This window comes from Cetorhinus maximus, chromosome 2 (assembly GCF_964194155.1).
Source record: "Cetorhinus maximus chromosome 2, sCetMax3.hap1.1, whole genome shotgun sequence".
NCBI classification, from domain to species: Eukaryota; Metazoa; Chordata; class Chondrichthyes; order Lamniformes; family Cetorhinidae; genus Cetorhinus; species Cetorhinus maximus.
In genome coordinates this window covers 31,604,938-31,613,200 of record NC_135880.1, presented here as the reverse complement: position 1 = coordinate 31,613,200, position 8,263 = coordinate 31,604,938, and positions in this window count along the sequence as shown.

Below are 8,263 nucleotides of genomic sequence, written 5' to 3'. Positions count from 1 at the left end.
GCAACCCTGCCAGATACTCCCACGCATCCTGCCGCTTGTCCTGCAGCTGCTGCATGGCTGACATCTCCAGAGGCACATCATCACTGCCAGACTCAGCATGTGCCTGGTCCCCTGCAGTTCTCTGGCTGCTGGCACCATCGGCACTCTCTGTCCGTGCCATCTCCTCCAGCGATCGTGAAGTGCCCTCTCCACTGTGCCCCGGGACACTAGCCGATGTCATAATCCCCACCGAAGTGTTTGTCGCTGCGCTGGTGCCTGGCTCGCTGAAAGGATGTGACGCAAGTTGCAAGTCTTGGCCCTCAGGTGTATAGGGGGGGCTCTGGACGTGTTGGTGGTGGCCATGCGGTGGTAATGATGAAATTAACAACAAGGACAGTTAGCGTTCAGTCAGTGACACCTTTCATCCCTTTCCCCCCCCCAGCCCCATAAGTCGCTCACCTTTCAAGAACCTAAGGAGACGAACATTGGCAAGTTGGTAAATAGTCAAGAGGAGGCCCAAACATTACACGCGCATACAGACAGGCTGGTCAGATGGCCTAAGGTATGCCACATGGAATATTATGTGAATAAGTGTTCAGTTAAGCACTTGGGCAAGACAAGCAAGGTACAGGAATACATGAGTAATGGTAGGATCGTGGGAAGTCACGACGATTACAGGGACCTTGCTGGGTAGACCCGTTAAGGTAGCAGAACAGGAACATAAAGCGTTTTAACAAGATTGAAGCCAGACTTGCCTTTATTAGCCGAGGAATAGAATGTAGGAAAAGGGAGGTCATGTTGCAAGTGCAGAAAACACTGTCAAGGCCACAGCTACACTTCTGCGTTCAGTTGTGACCTGCACTTCATGGGAGGGATGGCATTGGAGTGGGGAGAGTGCAGAGGTTCCCGACCTGGATGCATGCTGGCCTGGAGAGTTGGAGTGATGAGGAAACATTGCAAACACTTGCGACATTTGCCGTGGAGCACAGGAGATTGACAGGTCACATTATTGACATTCATACCGTTATGAGGGGCATAAAACGGGTGGACAGAAGGCAACATTTCCCCTTGGGGCAGGGATGACTAACATGGTGGCATTTATTTAAGTTGAGTACCAGGAGGTTGACAGGTGAGGTGCTGAGGATCTTTTGGACAAAGTAATGTGGGACGCACTGGCTGAAAGGATGGTAGAAGTACAAACCCTCCTAAGATGCAATAAGTCTTTGGATGTGCAGCAGCGATGCCATGGCATGATAGGCCATGGGGATAGTGGTTACAAATGGGATAAGGCGACTTTGGAAGGTGCTAGAGACGCGCATCCTCATGGGGCCGAGGGAGCTTTGTGTATGACCCAAATGTCTGACTGTATCAGCCTGTGAATGAGCAGTGTTGCTGCATTAACGATTGCAGCAGCCATCAGTGCTTTGGATGGTGGGGAGACAGAGTGGATGGGACTGTGGCCCTCAAATACCTGGCCGCTGCACCCCAGCCTCGCCGACACATGCCAACCTGACCGCCTGCCTCCTCCCTAGCTCCATGGCTTGCTCCTCATAGGTGGTGAGGAACTGCAGCACAGCGTGCCCACCACCAGTCCACAAACACTCCCAGTTATTGTGCTCTGTTTTTGCCTGCAGAGCATAGAAAGGCATTTATTGGGGCTGATCGCTCATGTACTCTGCACGCGCACACCTCACCCCAACCACAGTGGCCCATCTGAGGCCTCCAGTGGCTCCTGTCCACACTAGTGGTGATTAGTCCCCAGAAGATAGTATGGCTGGTCCCAACCCCCTCCCCCAACGGACACCTTGGACACATTCGGTGTCCATCACTTTGAATAACACATGGGTCTTAGCGCCCGTGGCAAGGAGGCGCAACTAGGTGTGGCGCCGAGGCCAGCAGATGGCTCTTGGCCACAACACAATGAGCCTCCCCTTCCACCATCTCATCACCATCAATAAGACGTGTGTTGGAGTTCTGAGTATGTGTCTAGCTGCCTCCCCTGCAGGTTGCCCCCAGACTACTCAAATGCGACAAATACCAACATACGCTGTAGGGAGAACCCATCTTCTCCCCAACCACTAAGGCTGATGTAAGCATGGTCATTATCTGTTTTCCCACCCAGCGTGCGCCAAATGCCCAATGCATTTAGGACACTAAGACGTTGGCGGGGGTGGGGGGGGCCTCAAAGGCTAAGGCTACCAGCTGGGTCAAATGGCCAAGGCTGACATGGTACTCACCCTTCCAGAGCGCAGCAAATTATTGAAGTGCTTGCGGCACTGCATTCCGGGGCGCCGCACAGCATCATGAGAGCTAACAGCCTCTGCCACCTCCTGCCATTCCTGCCTGGTGACGTGGGGGGCCCTCCTCCTCCCATCCTCCGGAAACAAGACATCCCGAAGGCTGGACACCTTTTCGAGGAGGACAGCAAGGCAGGCATCTGAGAACTGAGGGGCACAGTGGCTGCCCGCTGGCCTACCCTGCAGCCTACCCATTCCTCCTCCTCTGCCCTCACCTCTTGTGCTGCCCGATGACTGGCCATGTTGAACAGCCTAAAGGAGGCTGCCTGGCCGCTCTTTATACAGATTGCCAGTTCCCCACTGGAACTGGTGGTCTGAACATACCCGCCGCCGATTTAATTTTCCTGATGAACACGGGAGCCGGAACCCCGCTGGGCGGGCCTTAATTGGCCCGCCCGCGCAAAATGGTCGTGCGGCCCGTTTCGGCGGCGGGGATCGGATGCCTGCCCGCCGCCAAGTCGTTCAGGCCCGCACGCCCGCCAGTCAAGTGCAAAATTCAGCCCTATGAGTGTAGCTTTCCTATCTGCCTTCACTTTCATCACTTGCTGTGATATTTTTAAACGTTCCCCAGCTAACTCACATGGTCTGTCCAATCTTTCTCTGAAGTTTGATACATAATCCAGGAGAGTAGTTTCAGAATTTTGACCCACCAATTTCTAATGTTTCAATTTTGGCGGTCCGCTTACCTCATGACCATAGACTAGTTCAAAAGCAGAAAATCCAGTCGATGTATTAGGAGCATCCCTAATAGCAAATAACAAGAATAGAATTCCCCTATGCCAATCCTGTGGATAGTCCTGACTATATACCTTCATCATAGTTTTTAGAGTTTGATGCCATCTTTCCAAAACCCCTTGTGATTTAGGATGGTAAGCTGTTGACTTAAACTGCTTTATCCCCAAACTGTTCATTACTTCCTTAAAAAGCTGTGACATGAAATCTGAACCCTAATCTGATTGTTTTTCTTTAGGTAAACCATATCTTGTAAAAATTTAGTCAACTCGTCCACAATTCTCTTTGTTGTAATATTTCTCAAAATAAACCTTGTAAACACATCCATTATTGTCAGTAAGTACTGATTTCCACTTTTAGGGAGGGGTCCTACACAATCAATCATGGCCCTAGTAAAAGGTTCTTCAAATGTTTGAATTGGAATTAAAGGTGCCGGCTTAATCATTGCTTGTGGTTTCCCTATCACCTGACACGTGTGACATGTTCTACAGCATTTGACTACATTTCTATGCAATCCAGGCCAATAAAAATATTTTTGTATTTTTGCCTGTGTCTTTCTAATTCCTAAATGCCCCCCCATTGGAATTTCATGAGCTATTCTCAGTATCTCATTTCTATATCCAAATGGTATAACAATCTGATGCATTTCCCTCCAGTTTTCATCTGCTGAAACCTGATACAGCCACCACTTTCTCATTAACACATTACCCTTAAGATAATAACATTCTGGAATACATTCTTCCCCTATTTCTGAGTAAGCTGTCTGATATAACTGTTTTATTTGGGGATCCTTTTTCTATAATTCTACCAACTGCCTCCAGCTAAACACCTCAGCCACAATCTCTTTCATTATTTCTTCCTGAACAATCTTTTCAAAGACAGTGTCAGCTAATTGAACTTCAACACACTTTCGCTGACTCTTAACTTCCTCTTCTTCCTGTTTCAACCTGTGAGCTTGTGATCTTGTTACCACACAATCTGGAAACAATCCAGGATGCTGTTTCTGCAACACTTCTTGAAAACATGTCTACAGGCTGTTGAACTTCCACTGGTATCACCCACATCTGTGACCCAGCTATATCATTACCCAGAATAAATTGAACACCTGCAATGGGCATTTTTTCCACTACTTCAACAATCACCTCATCCGTTTTCCACTTACTCTTTAAAATTATCTTCCACAACGGAATGGGTTTGGCATGTCCATGAACCCTATTTATTATTGCCTGTTCCTGTTCCCCACCTAAACCATCACTATCTTCAGGAACTCTAAATCCTGACTGACCTCGGAGTTTCTACCTATATGTGAACTGGAGTGGGAACAGTTTTTCCCTATCAACTCTGTCCAGCCACCTCATGATTTTGAACATCTCTATCAAATCTCCTCTTAGCCTTCTTCTCTCCAAGGAGAACAGTCCCAACCTCTCCAATCTATCTTCGTAACTGAAGTTTCTCATCCCTGGAAACATTCTTGTAAACCTCTTCTGCACTGTCTTCATTGTGTTCACATCCTTCCGATAATGTGGCACCCAGAACTGTCCAGCTGAGGTCTAATGAGTGTCTTATATAAATTCAGCATATATGTACTCTATGCCCATATTAATAAAGCCCAGGATACTATATGCTTTATTAGCTGCTCTCTCCCCATGTCCTACCACCTTCAATGATCTATGCACATATACACCCAGGTCTTTCTGCTCCTGCACCCCCTTCAAAATTTCAGTCCTTACTTTTGTCTGTCCATGTTCCTCCTACCAAAATGCATCACCTCACATTTCTCCGCGTTGAACTTCATCTGCCACCTATTGCCCACTCCAACTTGTCTATGTCCTTTTGAAGTTCTAAACAGTCCTCCTTGCAGTTTACAACACTCCCAAACGTTGTATCATACGTAAACTTTGAAATTGTCTCCTGCACACTAAGATCTAGATCATTAATATATATCAGGAAAAGCAAGGGTCCCAATACCAATCCCTGGGGAACTCCACTACAAACCCTCTTCCAACCGAAAAACATCCATTGACCATTACTCTCTGATTGCTATTTTTCAGCCAATTTTGTATCCACATTGCTACTGTCCCTTTTATTCCACGAGCAACAATTTTTCTCACAAGTCTGTTGTGTGGCACTGTATCAAATGCCTTTTGAAAGTCCGTGTACACCACATCAACAACATTATCCTCATCAACCTTTTCTGTTACCTCTTCAAAAAACTCCAGCAAGTTAGTTAAACACAATTTCCCCTTTAGAAATCCATGTTGGCTCTTCCTTATCAACCCATATTTTTCCATGTGACTACCAATTCTATCTCAAATAATTGTTTCAAGAATCTTGCCCACCACTGAAGTTAAACTCTAAGATAAAGGCAAAATACTGTGGATGCTGGAAATCTGAAACAAAAACAAAAAATGCTGGAAAAACTCAGCAGGTCTGACAGCACCTGAGGAGAGAAAGACAGAGTTAACGTTTCGAGTCCGTATGACTCTTCTTCAAAGCCCAAGTTGAGGTGAAATTAAACTGACTGGTCTGTAATTGCTGGGCTTATTCTTACAACCTTTTTTGATCAAGGGCGTAATGGTTGCAATTCTCCAGTCCTCTGGCACCTCTCCTGAGTCTAGGGAAGACTGAAAAATGATGGCCAGTGCTCCTGCAATTTCTACTCACTTCCTTCAATATCCTTGGATGCATCTCGTCCGGTCCCGGTGCCTTGTCAACTTTAAGTACGACAGTCTATTCAACACTTCCTCATTATCAATGTTGAACCCTTCCAGTGACAGAGTTTCCTCATCTGTCACTGCGGCCTGGGTAGCATCTACCTCCTTGATAAAGACAGATGCAAAGTATTCATTTCATACCCATCGTCCATGTGTAAATTCCCTTTTAGGTCCCTAATCAGCCCTACTCCTCCTTTTACCACCCATTTACTATTTACATAAAGAAAGGGCTGTGATTAACAGACTTTAAGTGAAGAGGGCTCAGGAGAAGCCCAGGCAATCGATGAGGGTTCAGGAGGAGACCTGAAGATCCAAGCAGGTAGCGAAAGGTTAATGACTCTGTGCTGTGGGCTCTTGGGGCGATGATAACCCTTTGAGGCAGTTAATATTCTTGGCATGGCCTAAAAGCTGAAATTGTGCTTGTGCATTGGTGCTTGAATGTGGGACTTGGTATTCCAGTGGAACGAAATCTCGGGAGACGAGACTGAAACTCTGCAAGATGAGCTGTCATTGAATCCGATCAAGTTGAAGTGGCTTTTAGAGAGAATTCCAAGGCTTCAAAGGTGAAGACTGGAATCCCTCATGAGAGAGACAGAGTTTCAGTGAGATTGGTTGACTCACAGTGTTTACTGACATCTGGGTGGGTTGTTGAGAAATCCGTGGACTCTGTCTTGGTTACATCTGCCATTTATTGTGCAGTGTGGTGTGTTCAACCACAGTTTGCCTGTTAGTTTACATGTACCTCATTGTTACCCTGAATGTTAAGAGTATAAAATAGATATTGTAAATTATTTTATCTTTCTGACCTGGTATAGTAAAGTTTATTTTTGTTTGTTCAAAACCCATGGAATCTTATGGCTTTATTCTCTGAGTAAGTGTCTAGAATCTCAAGTTTTGTCTACTTTAAACAAAAGGTTATTGCTCCCTAACCAGGTCTTGCCAAAACCTTCGGGTTCTGGTCTAGGATCATAACAAGCCATTGCTAGCTTTTCTCTGCAAAATGTTGGCAATTTACACTTCAGTTTGGCATGCTATTAGGCCACTTCAGATGTGATGGCACCCTGAGCTTCTTGGGGTTGGAGGGGTTTCATTCCCTGCACCAGAATGGTGAGGGCTTCCCAGAGAGGGACCTGATTTGGCAACAGAGTTTGCCGTGAAATGTTACGCAATATCGGTCCACTGTCACAACATGCCTCAGGTAAGTGGAATTGGGGCCATGGGTCAGGTTGTGATCAGGGTTTGGAGAGGAGTTTGGGAAGGCTGATCAGAGGTCAGAAGAGGCTGGGACCAGGGTCAGGGGTAGGAGCTTGGTTCGGCGAAATTGAAGGTTTGAAGAGGCTGGGATTGGGATAGGAAACTGGCAGAGTTGCTCGGAGATCAGAAAGAAGCTGGGGTGCGCACTGATTGGGGGCCAGTGGGTGGGACAGTGATTGGGATGGGAGTTAAATGCAGTTCGGGAGCAGAAGGAGTGCTTATATACAGGTAAGTTACTTAACCTTTTTGTTACAGGTAATCCTTCAGGATGGTTTCCCATGGTCATCTACCTGGTTTATTTACATAAGCACAAATTGGCTATTAGGAGGGGACAGCCCTTCCCACCAGCTATAAGATGAGCAGATGAGGAGCCAGAGCATGAGGAAGAGGAAGGGAGGAGGTAACCTAGACAATTGTTTTCTGTTCGAGCTTACTCTGAAGAATTCACCCAAATGTAGTCTGCTCTGTGTGCATTTGAGTGTTGCTCTGGGTGCAATTGAGTGCTGCTCTGGGTGCATTTGAATGCTTAAGTTGGAGTTTGGTGAGTGAGGGAGTTTGGTGAAGAGGAGAAGGAGGTGCTCCTTTCTCTTTCTACCTTTGCCCAGCTTCCAGTAACTGGCTCTTACTTTGCTACAGGAGAAGAAGTGATTGAATGGCATAGCAGCCCATAAAGCAGCAGAGAGAGTGAGCTGGGAGTTTACAGATAAAACCTAAAAGTAATGTCACAAGAATCGCGTAAGTTGACTGGTTGGAAAGTATAGGCCTTTCCGGACTTGGCACAGAGGAGACGATTGGTGAGTAATAGGTGAGTTATTATATTATACCATGCTGTAGTAAACACTTTATATAAAATTTAAGGTATGTCAGTGCAGCATGGCCATGTGGAATGTGCATCCTACAGGATGTGGGGAGTCGTGCAGGCACAAAGTGCCCTCGATGACTATATCTACAGGAAGTGTCACCAGCTGCAAGCTCCGGATTGCAGAGCTCGAGCAGCGACTAGAGTCACTGTGGTGCACCCACAAGGCTGAGGATTATGTGGATGGCACGTTTAGAGAGGCGGTCACTCCGCAGTTAAGAAGTACATAGGCACAGAGGGTTTGGGTGACTGCCACAGTATCTAAGAGAAACAGGCAGGCAGTGCAGGAATCCCCTGAGGCTATCTCGCTCTCTAACCTTTTTTCCATTTTGGATGCTGGTGAGCAACATCATTCCTCAGAGGACTGTAGCAAGAGCCAACTTCATGGCACCACAGGTGGCTCAGCTTCACAGGAGGCGAGAGGAAGA